Source organism: Rhinopithecus bieti, unplaced genomic scaffold, assembly GCF_001698545.2.
Source record: "Rhinopithecus bieti isolate Rb0 unplaced genomic scaffold, ASM169854v2 scaffold_662, whole genome shotgun sequence".
NCBI lineage: Eukaryota > Metazoa > Chordata > Mammalia > Primates > Cercopithecidae > Rhinopithecus > Rhinopithecus bieti.
The window spans coordinates 366105-378488 of NW_016803231.1; the positions used below are offsets into that span (position 1 = coordinate 366105).

At 40.7% G+C, this 12384-nt stretch overlaps 1 protein-coding gene across 4 annotated transcripts in view; it reads right to left on the reverse strand.

Annotated features, from left to right (window-relative positions):
- Positions 1–11995, reverse strand: part of SCAPER (S-phase cyclin A associated protein in the ER) — a 333543-nt gene extending 321548 nt beyond the window's left edge. For 2 of the 4 annotated variants that reach the window (XM_017870307.1, XM_017870342.1), the window contains exon 1: positions 11836–11995. The gene's annotated coding sequence lies outside the window, so the exon portion shown is untranslated. The other 2 variants (XM_017870315.1, XM_017870326.1) reach the window with 2 other exon arrangements.
- Positions 11996–12384: the final 389 nt, after the last annotated feature.

Consider the following 12384-nt stretch of genomic DNA (forward strand, 5'->3'; position numbering starts at 1 on the left):
CTACAAGGCTACAGTAACCAAAACAGCATGGTAATGGTACCAAAACAGATATATAGACCAATGGAATAGAACAGAGGCCTCAGAAATAACACCACACATCTACAACCATCTGAACTTCAACCATCTGAACTTTGACAAACCTGACAAAAACAAGAAATGGGGAAAGGATTCCCTATTTAATAAATGGTGTGGGGAAAGCTGGCTAGCCATATGTAGAAAGCTGAAACTGGATCCCTTCCTTATACAAAATTATACAAAAATTAATTCAAGATGGATTAAAGACTTAAATGTAAGACCTAAAACCATAAAAACTCTAGAAGGAAACCTAGGCAATACCATTCAGGACATACGCATGGGCAAAGACTTCATGACTAAAACACCAAAGCAATGGCAACAAAAGCCAAAATTGACAAATGGGATCTAATTAAACTAAATAGCTCCTGCACGGCAAAAGAAACTACCAACAGAGCGAACAGACAACCTACAGAATGGGAGAAAATTGTTGCAATCTATCCATCTGACTACGGGCTAATATCCAGAATCTACAAAGAACTTAAACAAATTTACAAGAAAAAACAACTCCATCAAAAAGTGGGCAAGGGATATGAACAGACACTTCTCAAAAGAAGACATTTATGCAGCCAACAGACACATGAAGAAATGTTCATCACCACTGGCCATCAGAGAAATGCAAACCAAAACCACAATGAGATACCATCTCACGCTAGTTAGAATGGCCATCATTAAAAAGTCAGAAAACAACGATGTTGGAGAGGATGTGGAGAAATAGGAATGCTTTTACACTGTTGGTGGGGGTGTCAATTAGTTCAACCATTGTGGAAGACAGTGTGGCGATTCCTCGACGATCTAGAACTAGAAATACCACTTGACCCAGCCATCCTATTACTGGGTATATCCCCAAAGGATTATAAATCATGCTGCTATAAAGACACATGCACACGTAAGTTTACTGTAGCACTATTCACAATAGCAAAGACTTGGAACCAACCCAAATGTCCATCAGTGATAGACTGGATTAAGAAAATGTGGCACATATGCATCATGGAATACTATGCAGCCATAAAAAACGATGAGTTCATTTCCTTTGCAGGAACATGGATGAAGCTGGAGACCATTATTCTCAGCAAACTATGACAAGGACAGAAAACCAAACACTGCATGTTCTCACTCATAGGTGGGAACTGAAAAATGAGAACACTTGGACACAGGGTGGGGCCTGTCGTGAGGTGGAGGCTGGGAGAGGGATAGCATTAGGAGAAATACCTAATGTAAATGACAAGTTGATGGGTGCAGCAAACCAACATGGCACATGTATAGCTATGTAACAAACCTGCACTTTGTGCACATGTACCCTAGAACTGAAAGTATAATAATAATAAAAAAAAAAAGGAAGTCATTACATAATGATAAAGGGGCAATTCATCAAAAGGATATAACCACTGTAGATACGTATGCACCCAACACTGGAGCACCAAAATTTTAACACCACTGAAGGGAAAAATAGACAGCAATACATTAATAGTAGGGGACTTCAATATCTCACTTTCAACAAGGGATAGACCATCCAGACAAAAAAAAAAATCAACAAGGAAACAGTGAACTTGAACAATTCTATAGGCCAAATGGACCTAACAGACATATGTAGAACATTCCATCCAACAGCAGCAGAATTTACAACACATTTTCAAGCACACACAATATTCTCTAGGATAGATCATATGTTAGGCCACAAATTTCAAGAAGTTCAAGAATTCAACAAATTCAAGAAGATTTAAATAAGTACCTTTTCTGACCACAATGGTATAAAGCTAGAAATAACAGGAAGAAAACTGAAAAATTCACAAATATGTGAAAATTAAACAACACACAACTAAACAATCAATGGGTCAAAGAAAAAAATCAAAAGGGAAATCAAAAAGTATCTGAAACAAGTGAAAATGGTAACACAACATAGCAAAACTTATGGGATACAATAAAAGCAGTTCTAAGAGGCAAGTTTATAGTGATAAAAGCCTACATAAAGACAGACAGGGCTGGGCACAGTGGCTCAGGTCTGTAATTCCAGCCCTTTGGGAGGCCAAGGCGGGCAGATCACCTGTGGTCAGGAGTTCAAGACCAGCCTGGCCAACATGGTGAAACCCCATTTCTACTAAAAATACAAAAAAATAGCTGGGTACAGTGACACGTGCCTGCAGTCCCACTGCTTGGGAGGCTGAGACAGGAGAATAGCTTGAACCTGGGAGGTGGAGGTTGCAGTGAGCTGAGATCACACCACTGCACTCTGTGGGCGACAGAGCGAGATTTCAACTCAAAAAAAATGACACAGACAGACATCAGCCTCGCGTGATGTGAACACCTGTAATCTCAGCTAGTCAGGAGACTGAGGTGGGAGGACTGCTTGAGCCCAAGAGTTCGAGGCTGTAGTGTGCTATGATCACGCCTGAGACTAGTCTCTACATTCCAGCCTGGGCAACATAGCAAGATCCCAACTATGAAAAGAAAAAAAGAGAAAGATGAAACAACTCAGATAAATAACCTAAGTTTACACCTCAAGGAACTAAAAAAAGAACAAACTAAATCTAAAGTCAGCATAAGGAAGGAAATAATAACAGAGCAAAAATCAATGAAATAGAGACTAGAAAAACAGAAAAGATCAATGAAACTAAGAGTTGAAATGAAACTCTTATGAAAAAGATAAATGAAACTGAAAAACCTTTAGCTAGACTAAGAAAAAAGAAGACACAAACAAAATTATAAATGTAAGAGGAAACATTACAACTGATATTACAGAAATAAAGGGATCATAAAGGACTACTTTGAATAATTACATGCCAACAAATTGAATAACTTAGAGAAAATAAGTAAACTCCTAGAAATATACAATCTACCAAGACTGAATCATGAAGAAATAAAAAATCTGACCAGATCAATAACAAGTAAGAAGGCTGATTTTGTAATAAAAAACTCAGGAGAGAGAAGAACCTAGGACCTCATGGCTTCACTGGCAAATTCTACCAAACATTTAATGAAGAATTAATACCAATCCTTCTCAACTCTTCCCAAAAACTGAAGAAAATATTTCCAAACTCATTTTACAAGGCCAACATTACCCTAATACCAAAGCCAGACATAAACACTAGAAGAAAAGAAAATTACAGGCCCATATCCCTGATGAATATAGATTCAAAAATCCTCCACAAAATACCAGCAAACCAATCCAACAGCTTATTGAAAGCATCATACACTATGATCGGGTAGGAATTATTTGTGGGTTGCAAGAATGGTTCAACATATGCAAATTAACACATCAGATACACCACATTAACAGAATAAAGAATGAAAATCATATGATCATCTCAATAAATGCAGAAAAAGCATCTGACAAAATTCAACATCCTTTCAAGATAAAAACTTTCAATAAATTAGGTATATAAGTAATGTCATAATAAAGATCATAGATGACAAGCCCACAGCTAACTTTATACACAACAGTGAAAATTTAAAAGCTTTTCCTCTAAGATCAAGAACAAGACAGGAATGCCATCTCATCCAGTTCTATTCAATATAGTCCTGGAAATTCTAGCAAGGGCAATTAGTCAAGAAAAAAAATAAATAAAAGTACCCAAGTTAGGAAAAAAAGAAATGAAATTGTCTGTTTGCAGATGACATGATCTTATATACAGAAAACCCTAAAGGTTCCACCAAAAACTATTAGAACTAATAAATTCAGTAAAGTTGTAGCATATAAAATCAAAATACAAAATAGAAAAATCAGTAGCTTTTCTACACACTAACAATGAACCATCCAAAAAAGAAATAAAAAAAAAAACTCCATTTACAACAGCATGAAGGACATGAAAGACAATAAAAGGCTGGCCACAGGGGCTCACACCTGTAATCCCAGTACTTTCGGAGGCCAAGGCAGGCCGATCACTTGAGCCCAGGAATTCAAGACTAGCCTGGGCAACATGGCGAAACCCTGTCTCTACCAAAAAAACGAAAATTGGTCAGGCATGGTGGGGTGTACCTGTAGTCCCAGATACTGAGGAGGTTGAGGTGGGAGGATAACCGGAGCCTGGGGAGGTCAAGGCTGCAGTGAGCTGTGATCATACCACTGCACTCCAGACTGGGTGACAGAATGACATCCTATTTTAGGATTGTTTATTTTATTGTTTATTTTAACAACAAAAATAATAATAATATTATTAAAATACTTAGGAATATATATCTAACCAAGGAAGAGAAAGATCTATACACTGAAAACCATAAAACATTGATGACAAACTGAAAATAACACAAATAAAGAGAAAGACATCCCATGTTCATGAACTGGAAGAATTAACATTGTTAAAATATCCATACTACCCAAAGCAATCTACAAATTCAACATAATCCCTATCAAAATCTCCATGACGTTTCTCACAGAAATAGAAAAAACAATCCTAGACCTGGCACAGTGGTTCATACCTATAACCCTATAATCCTAGAACTTTGGGAGGCCAACGCAGGCAGACTGCTTGAGCTCAGGAGTTTGAGACCAGCCTGGGCAATGTGGAGAATACACCAAAATACAAAATAATACCAGCAATCCACCAAAAATACAAAAATACAAAAAAATAGCCAGGCATAGTGGCACACACCTGTAGTCCCAGCTCCCTGGGAGGCTAAGGAAGGAGGCTCACTTGAGCCCAGGAGATAGAGGCTGCAGTAAGCTATGATCGTGCTACTGCACTCCAGCCTGGGTGACAGAGTGAGACCTCATCTCTAAAAATATTAACTTTTTTTTTTTAAAAGAGTAAGTTCTGAAGTCAGACACAAATACATATCCCAAGTCTGCCAATTATAAACTACACAGCCTTTAGACAAATTCTTTAACATTTTTGAATCTCAGGGTACACAGCTATAAAACAAGAGTAAAAATATCTACTTTGTAGGGTTATTTTCAAAATCAAAGAAAGTAAATGTGAAGAAATATTTGATGGCAAACAACCAGTACTCAATACTTGGTAGCTGTGCACCAGAGGATTATGGGTAATTTTTTTGTTATTTTCAGATTTTCTGATATATGATTGCACTGCACTACAATTACAGCTTTAAAACCCTGTAATGATTTAAATTTAAAGCACTTCCAAATTACAGATTAAACTAGGCTCTCACTTAAAATTTTCAGTCCAGAGTTCACAAACTCTTAATCACAGGCCTTTTCCTACAAAAAGGAAAAAAAAAAAGGTTAGTTCAAGATTAGCTGGGCACAGCGGCTCACACCTGTAATCCTAGCACTTTGGGAGGCTGAGCCGGGCAGGCTGCCTGAGCTCAGGAGTTCAAGACCAGCATGGACAACATGACAAAACCCCATCTCTACCAAAAATACAAAAACTTAGCTAGGTGTGGTGGTGCACACCTGAAGTCCCAGGTACTCGGAAGACTGAGGCATGAGAATTGCCTGAACCCGGGAAGCAGAGGTTGCAGTGAGCTGGCATCACACCACTGCACTCCAGCCTGGGTGACAGAGAGAGACTCTATCTCAAAAAAAAAGAAAAAAAAAAGACTGAGTTATTATAAGTCCCACCAGATACTGATTAACTTCAAATCCTTACATCACTGCATCTTGTGCGTTCAATTAGGCACCTGACAGATTATTGTCTCTGCCTCTGAACTGAAATGCATAACTTTGTTTTTAAATAAATTCCAGATATTTCCAGGTGCACTTAGGTAAACAGGTACTACAGTGTAAAAATAAACATAAGTAGGAGATGTATACTTCACACTAGATTACCACAAAGAATTTCTGGGGAGCAAGTCACTTGATTATATGAATAAAAAGCCAACAGAGAGCAACCAAGAGGAAGAATAAGAACCCATGTCAGGTTAAAGAGCACCACTATGTCAGGTTAAAAGGGTTATGTTCTCATTTCTGCAAAAAATGTATACGAATGGCTAATAAGCATATGAAAAGATGTTGAAATCACTAGTCATTAGGGAAATACATATCAAAGCCACAATGAGACATAACTTCGTACCCACCAAGATGTCTACAGTCAAAAAGACAGACAAAACAACTGTTGGAGAAGATGTGGAGAAACTGGAATCCTCACACACTGCAATGGAAATGTAAACCAATACGGCTGGTTTGGTAACAATCTGGCAGTTCCTCAAAAAGTAAAAGATAAGCCACCATATAACCCAGCAATTCTACTCCTAGGTTTATACTCAAGAGAAATGAAAACACAAGTCCACACAAAAACTTCTACAGGAATATTGACAGCAGCAATAGCCAAAAAGTAGAAACAATGCAAGATGTTCATGAACTGATAAGTGAATAAAATGTGGTATATCCATATGATGGAATATTATTCATCCATAAAAAGGAATGAAGGGCTGATACGTGCTACAACATGGATGAACCTTGAAAACATTATGTTAAATGGAAGAAGTCACACACAAAAGGCTTCATATTGTACAATTCCATTTATGCGAAAAGTCCTGAATAGGCAAATCCATAAAGACAGCAAGTAGATTAGTGGGTGGCTGGAGCTGGAGATGGGGAAGTGTGGAGGGAGGCCAGAATGGAAAATGGCTGCTAATGCTTATGGGGTTTCATATTGGGGTACTGAAAATGTTCTAAAGTTGATTGCGGTAATGGATCCACAACTCTGTGAATACATTAAAATCACTGAAGTGTACATTTTAAATGGGTGGATTTTATGGTATATGAAGTCAATAAAGCTTTAAATTAAAAAAGAAAGCAAGCTATGTCCTAATCCAAAATGTCCAAAATTGCAATCATTCAGTTACTACCTTCATGATATTTGCCATAACTAAGTACCACCTATAAAATAATTTACATAATTTTCTTTCAATAAAATGACATTTACTCAAAAATCTGTAACACTATCTTAAATGTAAAATCAGTTAATATACAAGAAATATGGATATGGCAAAATACTGACAGTGGTACTCAAGTCAATGAAATTTGAGAAACTCGGGGCTGCAAAAAAAACAGTGGCCAAGCAGAAAGTGGAGCACCCAAAAAAACAAAGACAAAAGGCGGTAAACAGGGAATGAACACTAGGTCTGGCTGAGCCCAAAGTGTCTGAACAAGTTCCTGCCTTGTTCAGAACTGAAGTCTCACTTGTCTTATTCTGCCCTGCAATTCCGGAATATCTGTGGAGATGCCTAAGAATCCTAGAGATGGAAATGTAAAGATGGGCTCAAGTGCCAGGAAAGGTATATCTTTTCCTTATCCAAGTTTGGGTACGCAGGTTGTAAAAGAGCAAGGAGTAAATGGCAGACCCAAAGCAGTGAGAAGCCTGCTGGTAGCCCTACTCCAAAATATAGGGGCCCACCTAACTGAAGCCAGGATAGTACATCTATGAATTATCCACATATTGGTCAATAAATTGTAGAAAAATTGAGGTTTGCAATCACAGTTCCTCTCCAGGATTCACAAAGTCTGTCACCCATGTTTTTGCCTTTTCCAACGTTTAAGAAAATCTGAGTGTTTGCCTTTCTGAGTCTGATACTTTAATGTTGTTGCAGGCATACTCAAAAACTACCAATAATTGTTCACATCTTTGCTAATCGGAAAACACATGTATTATGGTAAAAATGAGTAGTTTGTAGCCAGGTGTGGTGGCGGGCGCCTGTAGTCCCAGCTACTCGGGAGGCTGAGGCAGGAGAATCGCTGGAACCCAGGAGGCAGAGGTTGAAGTAAGCCGAGATCGCACCACTGCACTCCAGCCTGGGTGACAGAGCAAAATGCCATCTCAAAAGAAAAAAGAGTAATTTGAAGAGCAATATAGACATTTTATAATTCTAAATTGTTTAATAAGATTTTCAATTCTGATTACTTCTATATATACTGCCATGAATATGTCAACCAAGTTATTTATTTTCTCTCATGAATGTGGCATGCTCGATTGAAAATACTGAAACTCTCTCTTTTCCAACACTGTATTAAAAGTAGGCCTAATGCATACTAAAATCTTGACAAATTAAATACGATGTCTGAAACTTGCTTCAAAACAATTTAGTGTGGGGAGGTAACTTTTATGGAATAATACTGCCTATGTATAATGTATAGCTAATTTTTGAAATAGATTGATACATAGCAGTTCATCATACTATTCTCTTTTGTGTATGTTTCAAAACACAAAATGAACTTATTATTTTAAGAAGTTATCATTTTGGCAAAACTTCACGAAATCTTTAGTGTTTCATGTCACAGAAGAAAAGTCTTTCCATAAAAAATTTCTTTCTATTTTTTTTTTTTTTTTTTTTTTTTTTGAGACAGAGTCTCGCTGTCTTGCTCAGGATGCAGTACAGTGGCACAATCTCGGCTCACTGCAACCTCCACCTCCCGGATTCAAGCGATTCTCCTGCCTCAGCCTCCTGAGTAGCTGGGACTACAGGCACATGCCAGCATGTCCAGCTAATTTTTTGTATTTTTAGTAGACACGGGTTTTCACCATGTTAGCCAGAATGGTCTCGATCTCCTGACCTTGTGATCTGCCTGCCTCGGCCTCCCAAAGTGCTGGGATTACAGGCATGAGCCACCGTACCCGGCCTCTAATAATTTTTAAAGCTAGCTCCATCACTGGACTGCAGATCTTTTCACTCTTTATATTTCACAAGACCCATAGTCAATCAGTGAAAGCCAAACATGTTTGTGAAAAAGGTTAGCTACAAATGCACCATTGAATACTATGCAGCCATAAAAAAGAACAAAATCAAGCTCTCTGCAGTAACACATATAGAGCTGGAGACCACTGTCCTAAGTGACTTAACATGAGAAAAGAAAACCAAATACTGTGTGTTCTCACTTATAAGTGGGAATTAAACACTGAATACATGATGGTAAAAGTTGCGAACAACAGACACTAGGGATCACTAGACCAAGCGGGGCATGGGCTGAAAAACCACCTGTTGTCTACTACGCTTATGGCCTGTGTGTGTGATGGGATAGTTGGGACCCCAAGCATCAGCATCAAACAATTTACCCATGTAACAAATCTACACATGTACCCTTTACTATATAATAAAAGTTGAATTAAAAAAAAAAGTTACCATCCAGCAGAAACTGCAAACAGAATTTTATTAAGTTTTGCTATGCCAGCCATTTACAGTTGTCTCTTCCACAATTTCAGAAATGCCAATTACACAATGGATATCAGATTGTACCCTTAGAGAGAATTCTATTAAACTTCCCCCTAAATAATACCACCACTTTCTAAGTGTTTAAATAACATTCACATGTGATTCCTAAAGAAGTTGTTTCTCCTTTAAAACTAATCTGGGCTGTGGTCAGGCATGAAAGTGAAAGAAACCAGGTGCAGTGGCTCACCCCTGTAAACCCAGCACTTTGGGAGGCCGAGGCAGGTGGATCATCTGAGGTCAGGAGTTCGAGATCAGCATGGCCAACATGGCGAAACCCCATCTCTACTAAAAATACAAAAAAAATTAGCCGAGCATGGTGGTGAGCACCTGTAGTCCCAGCTACTCAGGAAGCCGAAGCAGGAAAATCACTTGAACCCGGGAGGTGGAGTTTGCAGTGAGCCAAGATCGCCCCACTGCACTCCAGCCTGGGTGACAGAGTGAGACTCGGTTTCAAGAAAAAAGAAAGTGAAAGAAATGACAGAATCTCAAGTCCCTTCATCTTATCTTTAAAACATTCCTGCAGCTAATTGAAGAGATTAATGGCCTTACTATCAATCTTTTAGGAGTTATTAAAATACCTATGAAGCACCAAGGGCAAACATTTTTAAAGTCTGTTTAGAATACTTCATCCTTTGGACCCCAGTCACCAAAATTTATTTAAAAACACATTTGTACAGTACTGCTGATTACATTTCCATGGTTGTTTGACCTGAACAACCAAGTGATTAACCATAATGCTATAGTCTGCATGTTTGTGTTCTTCAAAATTCGTGTTGAAATCCTAGTTTCCAAGGTCATATTAGGAGGTGGGGCCTTTGGGAGATGACTGTATTACGAGGGCAGTCTTAACGATTGGGATAAATGCCCTTATAAGAGGCCAGAGAGAGATCCCTTCACCCTTGCACCATGTAAGGAGACAGACAGCTAGAGGGTGCCATCTATTAACCAGAAAGCAGGCTATCACCAAACACTGAATCATCAGACATCTTGATCTAGGACTTCCTAGCCTCCAGAACTGCAAGAAATGAATTTCAGTTGTTTATAAGCCACTCAGTCTGAGGTATTTTGTTGTACCAGACCCAAATGGACCAAAGACACATAGAGAATATTTGTAATGCAGCTCAAGGGAGTGTGGAGAAAGAAAGAAAAGAGCATTTGTTGAGGGCTTACCATGGGTCAGGAACAGTTCTAAATGCTTTACAGACACCTAATTTATTACTATCAACAAATTTATGAGGTGGATATTATTCCTACTTTACAGATGAGAAAGGCTCAGAAAAATTAATTTGCCAAAAACAAGGGGTGGAGCTGAGATACAAACTCAACTCAATCTGCCTTCAAAGCCATCAGATTACTTCTCCCACAAAGACAACCTTCCAAAATACATTAAAAATCGACTTTGATTGATTAAAAAATTAATTATTTAGTGAATATCATTCTTCATTTCAAGTGGCATAAATCATCTGCAACCAACAAACTTTGAGGAAAAGTCATAGTTAACAGAAATAATACAAGGAACAGAGCACCAGTATAGGTCAGAGTAGGACAGTGGTCAGACTACCAACCTTAGGTCAGAAAACCTAATCCCAGATTTACCACTCACCAGCTGGTGATCTAAGGCAAGTAATAACCTTTTGAGCCCCCGTTTCTCCATTCATAAAATAAGCATTACTCCTAGCCCATCCATCCTTCTACCACAGACTATTTAAGAAGATGAAAAGTTAATGATGAAATTAATCCATAAACTAAGACAAACTATAATTCATATAAGGAATTAGTATCTGGTAAAATGACTATTAATGAAGAGCTATTTTCATGGAAAATAACTTATCACAACTAGAATAAGAGATGCAGTCCACCAGCAACAGGAAGCTGCTCACAAACAGGTGGCCTCATCTCAGCGGGGGCCCCCTTAACAACAGCAGATGTTGCTCAGAGGACCAGTTTTGTGTCTGCTTTCTAACAAACCCGTTCCTCCCTGCTGCCGTTCCCACGAACGAGACTGGAAAACGGCGTAGGGGAAGGCGCGAAGGAAGTGCTGGGAAAAGAGCAGCAACAGAGGCAAGAGGCTGGGTCCCACAACTCCCAAGGTGCGAGGGGCTCTTCACTCCTCCAGGCCTCAGCTCACGCATCTGGCAGACGGAGAGGCCATTCCTGCCCTGTTTCCTGGGCAGAGCTAAGATCAGAGTACAGGGAAAGCATGGTAAAACCCGCTGAGAATGAAAGATGACGATGACGATCACCTGTCAAACGAAGGGCGGCTCCTCCAGGAGCCCCTCGCATTTAGACATTCCAGAAGCCTCGTCACCCGCGGCCGGGGCAGCCCCCCACTCATCCCTCAGACCGCGTAGTGTGCGGGGTCTTACGTCCCTAATACCCCAGATGAGCCCGCAGAGGAGGCCCGGACGCGGCTCACTCCCGCCCCCGTCCCAAGGCCCCCGAGGCCGACCTCTGAGCCCTCCCCAGACTACCGCGGCTCCCCTCCCCCAGCAACGATCCCTGCCCCGCTCCACCCGCACTCCCAGGTGAGGGGAGGGGGTGAAAGGGCGTACCCCGCCGCCATTTTGTCCCCTAGTCCCCGGAAGGCATTCAGACGGCCCGCGCCCCAGCCGGGACCCGCCCGGGTCTGCGCTACGCACGCCCCTCGCGGACACTCACCCCTGACCGCCCTGCGCAGTTCGGAGTTGCTCAGAGCGTCCCGCCGGGAAAGGGGCGGGGCGGGGCGGGGCGGGGCAGGGAGGCCTCGGAGAGGCGGCGTGGCTTCTAGATGCACCACGTGATCTCACTGCCGCGCCGCTCCCGGCTGCTAGAGCAGTGTAGTCCGCGCGCAGGCGCACGTCGGTTCGCGCCGTTGGGGCGCCCAGAGGAGAGGTCGGACAGTTGATTTGGTTCGATGTCTCGGCGCGGCTCTTCCGAAGCTGTTTCTTTTCCTAGGTTAAGCTTACACCGCCGCTTTTGGTCACACAAGTCCTTCTCGTACTCAATGTTTTCCCTCCGCCTGCCTTATCACCACAGTCAATCCACAGATTAAGGATTCAGAGGCGCGCCTCACAGAAATCTGTACTGGTGAAAGCACTTGACAGGAACACGCCCCGGGCTGCGCTGAACACAACTAGGCCTCCTAGAGCCTTTATCAGGGCCAGGCTTGGAAGGTCGAAGTACCTAACAAAATACGTTTCATCTACTTCAAAGACAAACAGATGATGA